The sequence below is a fragment of the Lepisma saccharinum genome, chromosome 2 (genome assembly GCF_977018435.1).
Source record: "Lepisma saccharinum chromosome 2, izLepSacc3.1, whole genome shotgun sequence".
Classification (NCBI taxonomy): Eukaryota; Metazoa; Arthropoda; class Insecta; order Zygentoma; family Lepismatidae; genus Lepisma; species Lepisma saccharinum.
The window spans coordinates 71,189,397-71,208,964 of NC_139230.1; positions in this window are offsets into that span (position 1 = coordinate 71,189,397).

Consider the following 19,568-nt stretch of genomic DNA (forward strand, 5'->3'; position numbering starts at 1 on the left):
ATTTTTGGGTATGCGTCCTAGGGTTAATCTATTTTGATGGAAAGTACGTAAAATCCCATGTATAATATGAATACATTGCGAAGGCCTGACAAACATGTAAGCAGTTAATTAGAGACCACGTTATAAATGAATGGTGGTAAATATATTAATTTTTATTTTAACAAATATATCAACATGAAGTGAACTTACTACAAAACTTGTAACGATAACCGATTCCAAGAAACTGACAAATAATGTTTAATATTGGACTGTGATAAATTACATTAATTTAGAAATAAGTTATTGAGAAACTGCAGTGTTGCAGACACGACACATTATAGGAATGTGACTGCTAAAAAATATCAAAATTTGACCAAAAGTAAGTTATTAATATTTGCAAAAATTGAACAGATGCTGAGTGCGTGACTTAATTAAAGTCGATAGAGCTAAATGCGACGGGATAGGAGAGAACGATGAAAGGAAAGTGAGGAAGAGTCCGTGGCTTTCATTAAATCTACATACCACCACATGGAAACTCCAATCAGGATAGACAAACTGTAAACGATGTGTGATTGTTTGCATTTAATATGATTGCCTAGATATATTATGTAAATTATCTAGTAGATAAAATGATAGCTAATCACTATTTTAATTGTTAAGTAGTATTTTGGACAATTTTTTTAAAACATATTTATAAATTTGATAAAAGCAAGGAGGAACATTGCACGTTGGTTCTGATCCAACTTTAATCTGTTGACCCAGTCCTGATTAGCTTATAGTGTACCTATAACAACAATCCAAACAAACAAACAAAAACAAGGAAGTTTAGATGTTTCTTTTCGATACATTGATGTTTTGATTGATTGATTGAGTTGGTGTTTTAAGTCCACTTTATGCACAGTAAGGTTAATCAGGACTGAACCTCCAGTTTAAAGTGGGATCCGAAGCACTATGTGCCTCCACCGGGCGTAAAACCCAGGACCCATTGATTACAAAGCGACGACGCTACCACTACGCCATCGGGGGGCCCCAAATACAATGATGTGTAATAACAATAATTAACTTCAGTTATATTGATTAGTTTCCAACACAGTGGTAAGAGATTGAAATGGGTCACTGTAACTCTCGACAACTCTTTTATTTTTTCAGGATTACTAGGGACTTTTAATTGTTCAGTCCAATGCTTCAGACTGATATTATTTCTCATATATAAATGTTAAGGATAATTACTAAATTTGGCAAAAAGCATTACTTTCACTTCGTTAAGGTAAATCTCAAAATTCTCTTCGCAGAAATTTACAGCGAAGGTACACATCTGAAAGAATACACGTGAGGAGTACTTTATTATGCCGAGTATACTGACCTTTCTTTCTCTGGTCTCGTACGAGCACTGATTGAGTTTCAAACTGATACGTTGACACATCCTGCCTAACTTAATCTACCTTAAGTTACGCGTAGACGTCTTAATGAACAGATATTTCAGGAAAGCAATCTCATTTCGCTCCAAGAATCTACTTTCTTTGTTCTTTTAATATCGTCCTTTTTATCCATCTCTTTTTGTTCCTTATTTGGGAAGATAAATGCAGAAGCGTGAGGAGTGATTCCAAAGGAAGAAATAGAGCTTGTTTTTCTTAATTAAAAGTTGTCCTTCGAGCACATTGCAAAAGAAAGCTTTACGAATTGCTTGAAGGCTATTATTCATTTTATTACGGAGGCGTTGGAAGTAGTACATTCCCTAACAAATAGATCAAATCATCATTTAGCATTTCCCCAAGAACGATGGAATATTTTCATCTTTGTCTTACATAACATACCTCTCTTAGGTCTTCCTCCTCTTACCAGCTTGTTGTTAGCAACTAAACCTGTCCAATATTTTACTTACTGCTGACACCTCATTTTGTTTTGGGAGGGTAGAAGTGCACAGTTAAAAAAAAAAAAATGTAGAGAATTATCTGAATAGTATATAGGAGAACCTATCATCAACAACGACTTTGAATTTTGAAATATCTTCCTGCGAATAGCCTAGTCCAAAAACAAACCTCGACTTTGCGGTTGATTGCAAACACAGAAAGGATAAATATAATAATTGCTTTTAGCCAAGTGGTTGATCGCCGACCTCCGTGGTGGAAGGGTATAACAACGTGCCACGCCACCAGGGACGCCGGGTTAGAATCCCAGCGCGGGCATGGGTTTCCTTTGTGAATGTCCCTTCATCACTTTCATCGTATCATCACTCATTCTCATCTACGATATTAGCCAAAAGTGACAGAAAAGCGAATAAAGCAAACCAAATTAATCCATCAACCAAGTGGTTGATCAAGACTGTATAGTAAATTTATGTGGCATATTCAACATGTCCATGCATGCCATTTAATGTCTGATATACTATTTCTAGTTTAATAAGAAAGCACATAATTGATCAGCAAGCATTAAAATGAAATTGCTGCGTACTGACTTCAGTCTTGTTCAAAGTTCCCATGTGTCTGCTCTACTCATGAACACAGTTAAAGAAAACAATTGCGTATAGAAATATAGTAGGCCTAAATCCATAATGTTTTGCACTATTACATTTTCATTCTTATGATAAGAAGAACAATCGATATTTCTTTTTAAAATTAGAAGCTGTAGGAGTATATAATATGTAATATTCTTTACAACTGTATAATTTGCAAACGCAGAATGTATCAATATATAGGTAATGCATGGTTCAATGAACTTTAATGTAATTTTATTAAATTTTACTTTATTAAGAACAAAAGTAATTCGAGGTGGAAAAGTAGAAACCCCAGTTATGTGACTGTAAATTCACTTTCTAACATGCCATTCAGTCGCCACTAACTTTAGACCACGCGAGAAACGACTAATCTGAAATTGAATACATCCTCCAAGCTCAGGTTCTCCACATCTCAGCATGGTGTCGGCCTCTTTTACGAGTGCCTTTCCACAAAATAGAAGGTCTCACGCGTGTAATTTATCTCAATACTCTAAGACAGGGAGAGACGAGCAGAATGTCTTGTCCCGGAGACTGTCCCCTTCTGTGAAGGCCGGGATACCTCAATATGTAGAGCTATTCTGTCCCCGAGCAATCATTCTTACTCACCAAGGAAGAATTTCATTAATACATAAAAGCTTCCTTCATTCTCAGCACCGGAGCAAAGTTCAAGTTCTAAGCCAATGTCAGTCGTGGAATGAGCATCCCACTTGAATGCAGGTTCTATATTGGAAATACTATTAAATACAGGGTAATTATGAATGCGCTGTACATTTCTGCATGAAGAGGATTTATTGCAGAAAATACAATATGTACTGATACATATATCACAGTAGGACAAAAATTCAGTTTTACTCAATGTGACCACCCCTCGAGTCTAGGAACATCTGCCAGCGATCCACCACAGCCCGAAACACCTTTTCCGGCGTAGCTCCTGTAATCTCAGCAACTACGGGCGTAATGCGTTGATTCAACTGGGTAAAACTGTGGATCTTCACGTCGTACACCTCATACTTCATAAACCCTCAGATGAAAGAAACTAAGGGGGTTAGGTCGGGTGAGCCCAAAGCCGTTGCGAGATACGGCCAATCCATCTACCTGGGAAAACTTCGTTTAGGTGATCTCGAACGATGATGACAACATGGCGTCGTGCCCCATCCTGTTGGTACACAAGAGTATCCATATTCCCATCAGCTACCAACTATAGTTCCAGATACAGTTCCAACATATCGAGGTATGTTTCAGCAGTAATGGTTCGTTCTGCGAACACAAATGGCCCGTACACCTTTGATTTTGGTATACTCACACACATATTCACCTTGGATGTATCCCTTTGCCACTCCTGCAGAGCATGTAATTGTTTCTCTGCCCAGATGCGACACTTCTGTGTATTCACTTTCCCACAGGTGTGAAATGTAGTCTCGTCACTGAACAACACATTCTGCATTAAATTATCATTTTCCACCGTCTCATAGTTTGGGACACATAGTTTGCAGAGCCGCACAGTCCTCAGCTTCAATCTTATGCACAACCAGTATGTGGTATGAACGTTTCTGCAATTTGTGGCGCAGGGTTTTCCATACGGTGGGAACATCAAGCTTCCTACTGAGTCCCTTGGTCGATGCTGTGGGGCTACTATGATCGCGTCCTGTACACTTTGAACAATTTGTGGTATTATGGCTGGCCTACCAGAACGTTTTTCATCCTCAACACTACCCGTTTGCTTGAATTTGTTGACGCGATTCTTGATATCCAGCCTGGTGAGGCCCGGTTTTCTGAATTTCCTGTTGAAGTCCGTCCGCACCTGTTAATACGTCATTCCACACAGACGACCACAAACAACGGATGTTCTTTCTTCTATCGTATTACTTCACATAACCTGCAAAAGAAATGTATTTTGTCACGATATCACTAAAATGTATAGATACTTTATAATCACCCTGTATGTTACTTGGACTTTTATCAGTGGTTTATTTAATATTTTATTTATCTTTTCTCAGTGCAAGTTTGTATGCGTCTACAGAGCGCACTTGCTTTATCTGCAATAATAGTACTACTGTTTGTGTCATATTTGAAGTCCACATTTAAACACAGATAGGTTTATCACGATTGAACCGTTACTCACTGTTACTCCAATCATTGTACAATGTGCTTCCACCGGGGATTGAACCAAAAAACCATTGATTCCAATTCGACAGTATTACCATCGAAGAGGGTTACGTGTTTCTTCTCTCAATTTGCAACCATTTTTCCAGTCGTTGGGGACATGAAAAGAAATGATTAAATTCATAGTATAGATTTGTTTTAAAGCAAATATAAAATTACAGCAAATATTTTTGAGCTACTTTCTTCCATAGAAATTATTACAATAACCTTTGAACTGGTGTAATTGAAGGATTTTTTTTTTAAAAAAAGAGAATCAAGTCCTCATACTGAGTAGTACACGACTCATGATAGAAATAAAAATTTGTGGATACAATCTATCCAGCCTTACTGTGCACAAAGTGGACTTAAAACACCAACTCAATCAATCAATCAATCAATCAATGGCTAACATTTTTTTCCGAAGCAGGAAATCTTAGGAATTTAAGGTTACATTCAAGGACACTTGATGATGCCATCCCAAGCTTGCTTTTCTTTATTTTTAATAATAATAATATCATCACTGGGTGTGCTAACACATGTGGATAGTTCACGTGACACCGATTATTGATTCCCGTGCACAGACATATTGTACCATCAAGACAGTTTATGATGTCATATACATGTCATGTACATGTATGAGTCTCCCAAATTTCAATTTTTAGCTTCAGTAGTTTCTCAGACATTGGAAGATCAGACGCGAAAGTCACAATAAAGCTCGTATTTCAAATTTGCTGATGACTACTCGAAGCTTCAATGCACAACGTTCGCTAATGTTATTGAATGAATTGCACGCACATAAGTTTTATCCAATTGGCTCTAGTTCTTTTTAGATAATGGATAACTTCCCAATTATGATTTTTCCACAATATGACTTGTAACTGCTGACATTTGCGGCAGGAATTGGCTTGCCATATTGATTTGGTTTATTTTACTTCGCTTTTCTGTTACTTTTGGCTAATTGAAAGAAAAAGGTGAGTGACGATATGATGAAATTTGTGAATGGGTACTCACACGAACAGCCATGCCTAGACCGGGATTCGAAGCGGGGAACCATGGCGTCGTAGTAAGATGTGGTAACCACTTCACCACGGAGGCCGGCATTTTCCTTTTTAACATTGTTTTCATCTAATGTTTAATCAAATTTTCCACGTGTGTTTGACTTTACAATTACATTCACCGCATAAATTGATATATGATTTTTTATTTCTTAGGGAAAAATGAGTTATTTTTTTACATAGAAGCTTCTTAAAGAATCCTAGTGCATTCTTGCGAATACATTCTGCAAAAACAAACAAATATGAAATTCAAACAACTAAGACAGAATTAAGTCTTGGGCTCTTCATAAGTTTTATAAAACCTGTGTAGAAGGCTCGCTACAGTGAAAACAATTAGTAACAAAAAGATAAATGCCGGTGCCTCAGTTGTTTGAAGAGAGCCTTGAAAGCACCTTGCGATTCCTACTTTTGTGTTGTCGATGTGAAATGCTTCCAGCACTACAAGAAACACAAGTGGGAGTATCCTAATATTGAATCAGTAGTGATGTGCAGTGTAGGATTAACAACGGTCATTGTGGAAGTGATCCTGCGTTTCACTTGTTGAAGAATACACATTTCTTTACAATTATGAACAAATTCCTGTCAAGTACCAAACAGAATATATTAAATATTCTCGTAATTGAATGACAAATGTATTGTCTCACGATTGCCACGTGTTCTTGGCTACATCTTACGTTTTCCCAACAGTCGATGCTTGAAAAAAATGAGATAATTTTTTGATGAAATGATCGTTCCGGCTAGATACGGACAGAGTTGTTACATTGTCTAGCCAATTTAACCTAGGAGTAGATTACGTGCAGGTAACGCATGTACACGTAGAATTTTGTTTTGTTTTGTTTGTCACACCACTGGGAATCAGAAAGGTGACCTGTGCCACACAGCGAAAACGTTCTTATACCTATGCTTACCTTACTGTCCTTGGACAGATGTTGAAGTGCGGGATTTTGAATATAGAACAGTTGATAGCAGTGCAATTCAATATGAAGGAACCTCAGCGGTTCTACCACGAATAATTTGATGATTATATACAAGACCTCTGTCAAAGCAAGCATCTAAATTATAGCATCCAGGGCATACAACAAGAACTTCTTTATAGCCATAAACTGATGTATCAGCTCATCGGACGAGAGAAAAATAAATTCTTCCACATTTCAGCTAAGATGATGAACTACTGAAACACCGACCAGAAAAAAATGCTAGTTTTTAAAATACAAAGCCTTTTTCAAAACAAAACGAACCTTTGAAACAGCCTGCCAATTTGCAAATGCGCGTTACTTTATGCTTTCCATTAAGTCATCCACTGCCTTAAAAACGAGAGCAATTTATCAAAACCGATGACATACTATTCGGATTCAGCGCCTAAAGTTATCTTAAATTTGATCTAATATAATTGGCAACAAATGTACACTCAAAAAATATGAAACCGAGTTGCCACAAAAAGTGGTGGGCTATTCCACCATAGTGGTGGCTACAGGATGCTCCATTTTGGCGTTGTGGAGCAACATCTTTGGTGTCTTGTTACACCATTTGCTGGAAAAACCAAACAAACTATGGAGTCCGTTAACGCTCGATAAGGTGTTGTATTACATCAGTTAGGGTCTTATACCACTTTTTGTCGAGGCTCAGTTACATACTATTAGAGTGTACTGTTGGCCAGTGTTATAAATTTAGGATCTTACAGATAATTTTCCACACGGACTACTGATAAAGATAAAAAATGAGTTCGTTTTGATTTCAATTTACAGCTTATTGATGCAATAAATCAGTAAAAAAAATTGTGATCGGATCACGATGGAATTAGAGGACGAAATGTCTGCTTTTATAGTGATTGGAATTAAAGATACAAGTACTTAAAGCAGAAAACACTAATTGCAAATGGTTTTTGACCACAACAGTAAACGCAAAATTTGAACAGGTTTACTATGGTATTTCGGATTGGGATTAACATAGGGACACACTGGAAATGATCAAACTAACATTCAATTTTGCATGCCCGGCACCAAGTATGGTAAATCGTTGCGAAATTCGCCCGCAAAATATTCAATCTCGTCTATTTGAAGGAGAATGGCTCGGAGCATTCAACGAGCTTCATGAACATGTTCGTGTAACGAGATCCGATTTCGAATCGATTTCCACGAAGCAGAATGAAACGAAATGGCAATGCAGATGAGAAAAGCCTGGTGGCAACATCGCGTATGTGCGTTACTTGGGCCAGTTATGTGTTTAAACGTACCTTCTCATTTAAACTATAGAAGAGTGTAACGTAGTTTTTAGTTTGTGTATTTATTCACATGCATCGTCTGTTCCCTCCCCTGATTAAAATATTTTGCTTCAGAGAATGTTGAAAATTATATATTTTTTATTTGCGACTTAATGTGTATGTGTAGAGAGGAGTATGAACTGAATGATGTGAGGTTTCTTTATATATAATATAGATATTACACTGAAATCGGTAAATTCTGCTCTTTCTTGTTTCAATTTCAACCATGATCGTGCGTAAAATAGATGTTATAGATAATTCAAACTGGCTATTGAACACAAATTGCAGTTTTTCGGACTTAATAAGAACTAATAAACGTAATAGAACTTTGAACTTTGAAAATGTTTAATGTAAATTTAGTCGATATTGATTTCTTGACCAAAATATTTTATACATGTTTTCTCTCTTGCTCATATGTCAAACCATAACAATTGAAAGAAGATTTATATTATTATTTTACGTCGCTCTTCTACCTTGCTAGCGTAAGCACTGATGGAAGGAAATGCCTTAGGAATAAGTGAACTCGGCATTCCTGAGATATTAAAATGTAGATCTTGTAATACAATTTCATTACAATCTGAACAATGTGAAATGCTGTAGGCAACGGTTTATGTTTTGCCTTAGATACATCTAAAATTGGCCAAAAAGCGAAAAAAATATAAATTGAGAGCAAGATAAAAAATAAAACGAAAATTGACTGTTCAGTAATCAAGTAATTTCAAGGTTTTTAATGGTTCGGTGATCATGATATGCGAAGAGAAGTACTAAACTAAAGATAATATACGCGTATCTCGTTCATTTAGGTCAAAGAACGATGTTGAATTAATTCAAACAAACCCATTAAAAATTGCCGTATTTTCCGGCTTGTAAGATTTAAACATTTTCGAGAAGAAATCTTTATGACTGAATTTATAATTAATTTACAGTATTTCAAATACAAAGTAACATGTAGGCCTACTTTCAACAAATAACTTACCTGATCTATCTAGGAAAGAATACATTTCAATCTTTCTCGTCACATACCGCAAGGAAATCGTCTAACTCAGAACAGAGAAAATTTCCAGAAATGAATGTAATCAAAAACTGGGTATTTGTTTTTCAGACTTACTTTTAAAGAAAAAAAGTGCAAATACAGTAATTTCTAAGTATTCTAGTTCTCCATGCTATAAAGTTGAGTGAATGGTACGAAAGTAATAATTTGACACTGTTATTCACCTCAGTTCGATGTAAATTCCTATTACAATTTATACTGTAATTTAACAGTCAAAACTTCCAACCATAGTAAGACTAGAAAAGAATAAAATTGTGTCTTGCAGTACAGTGTAATTACTTGTGGGCAATATACTTGCAATATATAATACGTGTGCTTCCTTAAGTAAAATAGTTCTATATTAAAGGAGGAATTTTCATCGGCTCATAAATTATGAGTTCTGTGGATATTTTAACTTTAGTTTTTGCTACACTGAAAGGAAAAAATTTGCGAAAATTGCTCACAAAAGTTTGTTTAGTGCACCTGCAAGTTAAAGAAATGTTTTAGACATTATACAATCATGGAGCATAATATTTATATTGTATATCTGAATATGTACCCACTGCCAGTAACCTTGGAAACTTAACCATCGAACAATTTGAGATGTTCCACCAAGGAACGGCTAGCAAGTAAAATGTGTGCACTATCAATACTCTCCGACAATTTTTGACATCTGAAAAGAAAAAAATCCAAATGTATTCATCTTATGTAGTCTTGAGCATAGTTGTGTGTTATTTTAGTGATAAAAATATTTTCAACTGGTAAGTAAACCTAATGGTTCACATATTTTCTCCATTTGCATTGTTTTAAGAAACTACAATGTTTATTTGCTTTGTGCTGTAAAATACTTTCATAAATCACAGATCACAAAATTCATATAACAATCCATCAAACAATGAAAAAATGTATCACTCACACAAAGACTAAATACCAAGCCCACAACGAACAGTAGAATATAATTTTGATTTGATTTGATTTAGTTTATTTTACTTCGCGTTTTGTGCGTCTTGGCTAATTTGCGAAGATGGGGATGAGTGATGAAATGTTGAAATTGATGAATGGACATTCACAAACAACCAAGCCCGACCGGGATTCGAACCCGGGACCCTTGGCGTTGCAGCGCGATTTGCTAACCACTTTTTTTTTTTTTTTTTTATTCCTCAAATACATTGACAAGAAAAATCACTACAAAAATTGCATTGCTTTACAAATACAATACAAATTATATATTGCTAGTATCACAAAGAACATATTTATACAACAAATGCAATCACTCGCTCATATGCACATTTGTAAATACACTTCTATAAATTTTAATAGTAGACGTTACTACTGAATTGTGATGACTTTTGACACAAACTTTTCTCAAAATTACATTCTTATGCAACACAGTAATTTACCATTTTTCTTTCATACAGTAATTTTACAGGTTTTGGATAACAATAGTTCTTTTAACATTCCATCAGCACCTTTAAAAAATGTGCAAATAATATTGTTCTTTTATCTTGAGACACTTTATGATATTCCTGTTTAACATATATTAAAAATTGATCATGAAAATCTATACCTTTATATATGCAGACAAACAATATATAATGTCCAACTAACCATTGTACACTACGCAATTTAGTACATGGAAAATACGAAAACGTAGGTAACATTATGTTATGCACAGTAAACGCATTGGGATGGGTGCGACAAATTTTTCCTAATAACACACACAGATATTTCCATGTTTCACGTGTCCGTATGCATTCACTTAGCCAGTGTGAAATCGAACCATTTTTTTTACACCTACCACATAGTGGGTCTTGTAACAGTTTTAATTTATGTAATTTCTCTTCCGTCACCACTATATCCTGCACCACACAGTACCACGCAGATTTTACCAAGGGCGATAAATGTGGTGCGTGAACATTGTTCCATATTTTGTGCCAGGGATGGGTTGGTTGATTAATCATTATCTTACAGCTAGGCAATGTTGCCAAACAACGTGACTGGTATAATTGAGATACTTTTGGTATTTCAAGAGGTTTCGCTGAAAGTAGTAGATAGCAAATTTCTAGCACTGATTCTTGTAAATATTTATACTGCGGTGGCACCGTTGCTATAGCGATCGGAGACTGCAATGGTATGGTGTCCAAAATCTGCTTAAGTATCACGCCCGTTAAACTGTCTGGGAAGTTTACTAACATTGACATATCTGCTTGTACTCGAAGAGCCTGGCTTTTTAAATCCACGTGAATCAAGCCAAGCCCCCCGCACCGTACCGGCAGACATGCATTCTCGTGACTCACCCGCAACATTTGGTGTGCCCAAACAAACCAGTTTATCGCACTCCTTATCTGTACAAAATCCAATTTCCTCATCGGAAGCACTCGTGCCACAAACCAGAGCTTTGAACTCGCATAAATGTTTACAAAGGCTACCCTGGCAACCAAGCTAAGGGCACGAAGTTTGTTTTGTTTAAGCACACTTTTCAGGCCAGCAATACATATTGAATAATTTTGAGCAATCATTTCTTGTAAAGAGTGGGTAAAAATTATTCCAAGTATTTTCAGTGCATTTACTTTTTGAATTTTATCATTTTGATACGAGTGGTTTGTAACATCTAAGTGCATCCAGTGAGTTTTATTATAGTTAATCTTTAGTCCAGCCACCGAGCTGTACTTTTCTATCACATTTTGAAGTATTTCCATATCTGTCGGCAAATTCACGAACACCGTAACATCATCAGCATAACCTAATAATTTTATCGTTGTTGAGTGAATATTTAACCCCTGCAATTGCATTTCAAGTACCTTTAAAAATGGCATTAACGCTACACAAAAACGTATCATAGACATGGGATCACCTTGTCTGACACCCCTTTGTATAGGAAATGTCTTAGTTAAAAAACCATTGATTTTTACACACGATTTGGCATCAGTATATAAACTCTTAATCGCATTTACAAATTTTGGACTACAACCCATCCTTAAAAATACAGCATATACAAATTCGTGCTGCACAGTATCAAAAGCATTTTGAAAATCCAATGCCACTATACCATGGTGACCTTGTATGTTTGTATGTCTATAACTAGTTATGACATCACGAATTGTCTGTAAAACAGTAAAGATCGATCTATTATTACCATAACAGTATTGATGGACACCGATCATTCTTTCCATATAGGGAAAAAGACGACGAAGTAAACATCGTGCAAAAATTTTATAATCCGTGCACAACAAAGATATAGGTCTATAGTGCTTTACTATCGTAGGGTTAGGAACTTTGGGAACCAGGACGATTACACCTGTGTTGCTCGTCCTTCCCAAGCAGTGTTGATTAAATACTGCATTTATCCAGTCTGTCACAATATTACCTACAAGTGACCAAAATCTTTTATAAAATTCTATGGGAATACCATCTATTCCTGGCGATGAGTTATTCTTCATTCCCAGAATCGCTTCGTACACCTCAGCAGCTGTAAAGGTCTTTTCAATCCGCAAGTTGTCATTAACAGAAAAAAATTCCGGAACTTGTTGTAAAAATAATTGTTCCTGAGCTGGATCATAACTTGTTCCTTGAAATCTAGAGTGATAAGCGCGGTAAAAGATTTCCTTTATGTCAGTCACATTACTATACTCTGAATTACCTTCGTCTATTATCTTATGAATCGTTTGGCGTTTTCCACGATTACGTTCTTGTAGAACATGACTAATATTTGCCATTTCAAGAGGGTCAAAAGGTAAAAGTTTACTACGTATTTTGCACCCACTTCTTTTTTGCGCGTGTAATTGCAACAATATTGCCTGTACTTGTTTAATCTTCTGTTGCACTTTTCCCCCTCTTACCCCTTCATCAGTTAGCTCTCTCAACACTTTATAATAAAAATTGTATTTATTATTCCAATCCTGGTTCCTTTCCCTACTATATTGTCTACAAAATCGTGTGATAGCTGGCTTTAGATATTCATCCCACCACTTAATTATATTTATTTGTTTCGCCCTTAATCGTTCCCAATACTTCCATTTCCCTTGGAATTTGTCAGCAAAAAGTGGATCATCAAATAAAGATACATTCATTTTCCAATATCCATACCCATATTGTATATTTGGCAGTTGCATATTTACCGCCATTATAATTGCACTATGATCTGAGAAGCAAGTTGGCACCATAGTAACATTAGTGATATTAGGGATAATTGATGGTGAAACATAAAATCTATCTAACCGTGAAGCACCCCCATCCTTTACATATGTGAAGCCTGCACTTGTTGGGTGCAAAGTGTCCCATGCATCTTTCCATTGAAACCCAGTTACCAACTGTTGCAGCGCATTGGATGTATTAAATCCTGGGCGCTGGTCTTTTGGCAACAAAACACAATTAAAATCGCCTCCACAAATAATATGTTGCTTATTACCTTGAAGTTCCGTCGCTACTTCAGTTGCGAAAAATCCATTGCGTTGCTGCCTTTGATTACTACCAGAAGGTGCATACAGATTACATATCCACAGGTTTTCCACTTGTACAGTTGTAATTCTACCACTCGGATGGTATTCTACATTTGATACAGGTATATTGTCTCGAACTAATACAGCTGTTCCTTGCGCTGAATATGTGGAATTATTATAGACAATATAACTAGCGGGTAACTCATAATTAGTTATTGCTACTTCTTGAATGAGAGCAATATCTATAGCGGACTGAATTAGAAAGTCCCCCAATGCACTTTGTTTTGTTTTGTTTTGTAGTTTGTTTATGTTTATACTAGCAAGTCTAATGGTGGTAAGCATCACTATGGATATGTAAACGCTTGCTTTTACAATACTGTTAAATATATACATTGTTTTACTGTTGTTAGGTCTACCTTACACACAAAGATTCTTAAAATATAACAAAAAAAAATAGCTATACTTTATACTCTGGCGATGTATAGAATATTTCACACCAATCACCTGATCAAACATAATGAAATTTATTCATATTAATCGTGGCTAAATAAAATATTGTCTCTTGCGCCATATCGTTTATGGTATTCCAATCTAGGTTATTCGTGACAAGTAATATAAATACACACCAAAAAGTACCCGTTACTAACATTTCTGTTAAATATATATTTTAACTTAACCCGTAAACAAAACCTTCTCTTACACTCAATACCAACAAAAAGGGGGTGAGAGAAGGGAACATGAACACTTCTAGTTAATAACACATCTTTTATGTCAAATGTTGGATAACAAAAGTACTTACAGACTTTCTGTAGAGCCATTCTTCATATGTTTATCATCAAGAGCAAGGGTTGTTTCCAGATTGTTGGGTACACTTTGGGACAGGTTATCCCTCACTTGCGAAGGGGAACGGTGTTCACTTGGTTTCTTTGCTGGAGGGCCATTGATCGATTCGACGCGACGATTCCTCCTCCGTCTCTGCCTCCCCACTGTAGGTGATGATGCGATCTGCACTGATGAACGTGCTGGAGACTGGTCCCTGGTAGTCATCTGCAGGGAATTTTCATCTATTGTCGGTGCATCTTCAAGTGTTTCCCTTGGTTCTCTTTCCTTAACAGTGTTGGTGATCGGCAAACTGGGATCCTCGTCTTTGGTTGACACTGAACTCTCCATACATTCTTCAGTACTTTCCTCATTTGACGCAATTTGTTCTTTTCTGGTCGACATTTGTGGAACACCCTGTATTCTCTCATCACTGACACATGCAGGTGGTTCGTTTTGTTTCTTGGTCGTTACACCCGAGAGTATTGTAGGCTCACTGGTGATCACTTCTTCTGTGCTGTTCAGGTTATACGGGATGGGTCGGACTTTTCCTGCATACGAATTGTCACCCACTCTTGCTGATGATCGCTGTCGATTGGGGCATTGATTGAAGAAGTGTTCCTGGGAATCGCACGCTGCACAAGTCTTAGCTTGACCATTATGTGTGACCCAATACCTCCCTCCACTTATAGACACGTAAGAAGGTATTGAACGGGTCAAGGTCATCTTTACAATTTTTCTGCCCGTACGTACTGGATATATATGATCATCATTATACTTCTCATCTACTAATGTATGTATGGTTCCATATTGGTTCAACACTACTCGTATCGGGTCATCGTCTAATTCACTTGGGATCACATGAAGTCGAACTATTACTGTTGCACTGTCCGCCCATGTCATTAAAACCTCATGGGCACCTTCCGAATCATTATACACATAACATCCATTCGATTGATTCAACAACCGTTCACACACAAGCTTCGAAACTAGCTTCAGATACAAACATTTTCTAAAGTGATCTAACTCGATACTCACGACCTGATCCGGTGTTAGTTTCAATGTGTCGTTTATCCATTGGTGTAATCCCGTCGACGTGGGTTTGTCTCTGATGTTGCTGAAATTAATTTTCAGAGTGTTGACCCTTTTAATCGCCATTTGACGTCTACGTATTAAACTTCCACAAGACACTTACGTAAAGCACTGGCTACGCGTACGCGTGATCGGGAGTTGTACGAGCGAGCGTTCGCACAACTTCCTTGTATCGCAGCTCTCGCCAGACTGACCACTCGGCCACACGGTCGGGCGGTAGAATATAAAAATAATTCTCATAAAAGATGAAAAATTGTATTTCAAGTTTCTTTCTTGATGGGACGATATTCATGAAGGGATGAATAGATTGGTACATACACAAACACAAAGATGCATTCAAGTGTTTTCAAGGATTTCCCCGATGGTGCAGTGGTAGAGTCGTCGCCTTGTAATCAAGTGGTCCCGGGTTCAATGCCCGGTGGAGGTACATAGTCGTTCGGATCCCACTTTAAAATGCAGGTCCAGTCCCAATTAGCCTTACAGGTCATTCTGAAATGGATCAGAGTAACAAATTTATTTGAAAATGTAAACTAGCACTACGCAATAACAGTCCAATCCACTCGACAAACAGAAATTTCCGAAACACATCATTTTGGCAAATGACAAAACAATTCTGATTATTTGTTTTTACATTATTTCTACAATACCTTTCCTGATGATTGACTGATTGATTTGTTGTTTTAATTCTACTTTATGCACAGTAAGGCTAATCGGGACTGGACCTACAGTTTAAAGTGAAATCCGAACCACTTTGTGCCTCCACCGAGAATTGCACTCGGGACCCTTGATTACAAGGCGACGACGCTACACTGCGCCATCCGGGAGGCCACCTTTCCTATTCTGTACGATTTATCGTAATGTCCTTGATGGTACGTTGTCAGAATTTGTCATTATTAGGGAATCATGTACGTGTGTCATGTCGATTTCTTCGTGATTAATCATTTCAGCAATATGGTGCTAACCTACATTCATTATGTTAGCAGCAGTTGTCATCAGAATAAATTCATGATTTTACTGTACCAACTTGCAAGAGGCCCTACGAATGCATAGTGAGCTGATTTGCGCATTAACATGCACATCACGACGCACACTTACCAACCGTTTTCACCGTGCCCAAGTCTGAGACAACAAGGTGTTAACCAACATTTTCAAAAAATACCAACAATAAAAACTTCTTTCTCACCTCAGAGTCGGTGCTTTTGCTGCTAGACACTCCACACACATAGTCTGGGTCATTAAAGCTGTTGTCACCGCACAGAGGGCCATTTTTTTCATCAGAATCACAAATATATGAGGAGGTGCTTTGCTGACTTTTCTCGTTATAAGACATTTTCCTGTGGCTTGACACCTTGTTGCACAGAACTTTCCGTTCGTACGTTCCTTTCGAAGAAGGGTACCATGTGATTGCGCGCGAATGTGACACAGCACCAGCACCACCTCTTGGTGAATGCAGCAGACGTTCATGCCGCACGTACTGCACGGTGTATCTCAATTCTAACAGAAGTGAGGGTTAGCTCCTTATTGCACCGAGCCCTTCATATACTTTTAAGTTAATATTTGTTGCAAGTAGCTAGTATTGAGTGACGTTTTCCATTCGATCAAATTTAACTTAGTTGAATTAATAAAGTTATTAAAACAGGAACGATATTATTATTATTAATTATGCATATCTAATAATCGCACGGATGTAATTCATATCACACCATCACATTAAATTTGTCAAATATAATCTTTATATCTTTAGTAGTTTCTAAAATATCCATAGTTCGCGTGAAGTAAATTGCTTTGTCAAAGTTAGGCAAGATTAAGACTATCTATGCCTATTTACTAGACTCTTTATTAGAGTTATTGTATTCCTATAGTTGTAGTAATCCCTTTCCTGATATATCAGTAGATGATAGAGAGGAACACATCTGCCCTTGTATCAGAATACTTTGTTGTTAACATTAACATTGACAAAGTTATCTTGGATGAAATTGTAGGATTATAATTTGTTAATGACACTTGGTTACGATCAGAAAATTAAAGCTCTCTGATGACATTAGACGAGATATTTGTTGCTAACGATACTCAAATAAAAATTGCACACAAAGCAGCATCAGAAAGGTACGTACGAGCCGAGGATGGTGGCACGAGCGGAAAGGCAAAAAATCCATATTCAGATATCGTGACATGAACGGATAGGCTGGTGGAATCTTAAAGTGGTTGAATGGACTTTGAGGCTGGAGCAATGCAAGGGGTGAAAGTGGTGTTGCCCGAAATTTCGATGCTTATTCCAATATAACCAGTATGGAGTAAAATTTACACATGGAGTAAAACATCGGGCTTGAACAGCTATACAAAGAGATGGCATGAATTTGTAAAACGTGTTGAGCATTAGATCTTATTCTACTAGAGAGAATTCATGGCTGTTGATAATGGAAGAGGCACCTGCAAATGTGAAGCTATTCCAGTTTCTCGACTGGCTGCAGAACAATAATCTTCGTCTTTCCTCTTGGAATATTCATGGCCAGCGCCACCATATGGAGTTTTGATAATTTGTTTTAAATTCACTTCATGCACGGTAAGGTTAATCGGTACTGGACCTGCAATTTAAAGGAGGATCCGAACCACTATGTGTCTCCACAGAGTATCGAACCCGAATGGATTTTGAAGGCTGTAATTCGCAGTTCAACAAGATGGTAGTATCAGATACCTGAAAAACTTTGACTTGGTCAGCAAAATGGAAAAAAGTTGATGAAGAAGCAGACAATATATTGTAATTTGGGCTGGGCATAGAACAGAAGAAATGGAGAAATCTGTACACCAAGATCGATTAATGAGTCAGAAATATTCTTCAGAAGTATCAGGAGACAAAATACTTTTGTCTGTTTATCTTCGTTGGCGTATGTGTCCCAAGTTAGGTTACGTATTTCTATTTCACCATTATACGTTATGAATACAATTGACGAGGTATTTATTACATGAAAACCTTAAGCCAGCTTATGTGTTACGCGCATTGTTCAGTATCAAGTCGGGAGAAGTTGTTAAAATCATGACAAAGCTTAATTCTAGATTTTGAACTGTCCTCTCTATCCACGGTAAAAATTTAACTTCACTTACTTCCTGTTCAGTCCACGATTTAGTATTTTCCGCTCAATCCACGTTCACTCGTACCGAAGATCCGTCACGTTCATATGTTTGGAAGCTAATTTTTAACCTAGTGACGAAAATTTTAATTTCAAACCTTGATATGAGAGAAGTTGAATAGTTTAGAAATATTTTTCCGTGTTTTTCTTTGTGAAACATGCTTACAAATGACGGCCTCCGAGAGCGCGTATTTACTAACTATGTACCCGGTTCGAGTCCGGTCGAGGCACATTTACTCAGTGGTACAGAACCCACTTTAAACTGCAGATCAAGTCTCTAAAGATCCATACAGTGACTTATTTGTATTTTTTCTAAAGTAGAAAGGGAATTAGATAACACCTAACAATCCACCCTTTGATTAATGTCTTTTTTATGGATTTTAATTCATTATCGAGGGATGACGCTATTGTTAATTAATCAAGCGGAAAGTGTAGGGGGAGGGGAGGTAGATGAGTCATGGATGACTCATGCGCACGTGTGAACTTGGTTTGAATAGTTTTCCATTATTGTACAAAATACACTATTATGTACCCCGTTTTTTACCCTAACCTAACACTATTGTTGTACTTTTTATATGCGTTACAGCCAGATATGAGTCATGGATGATTTATGCCGTCGAGGAAGATGGATCTTAATGGTTTTCCATTAGTGTACAAAATATACTATTATGGAAGTTCGTTTTCGGCCTTTTGCATCTCCCATTTATGCTTTTCTTATATGTGTTTCAGACGGATATGAGTCAGGGATGATATATGCCGTCGAGGGAGCTTGGTTCTATATTAGTGCACAAAATATGCTACTATGGAACACGGTTCGGCCTATTCTAACCCAAGGGTCCCAGTTCCGGCATATTCTAAGACAGTTTATGCTTTTCTTATACGCGAGGATGAGTCAAGGCTGATTCATGCAATGGGGGAAAATTGAAGTTAATGCGTTTTATTCATTAACGAGGAGACGGTTCCGGCCTATTCTAAGCCAATTGATGGCGTCAGGTGAGGTTTGCAGTCGCCGATGACGTCATGACCCGCCATTTTGGGTAGCTGGCGACTCATATTTGGTATAATTAACGATCTGGATTTATCCGGATTCAACCGGCTACGAAGTGATCTGGGGTAGAAGATATTATAAT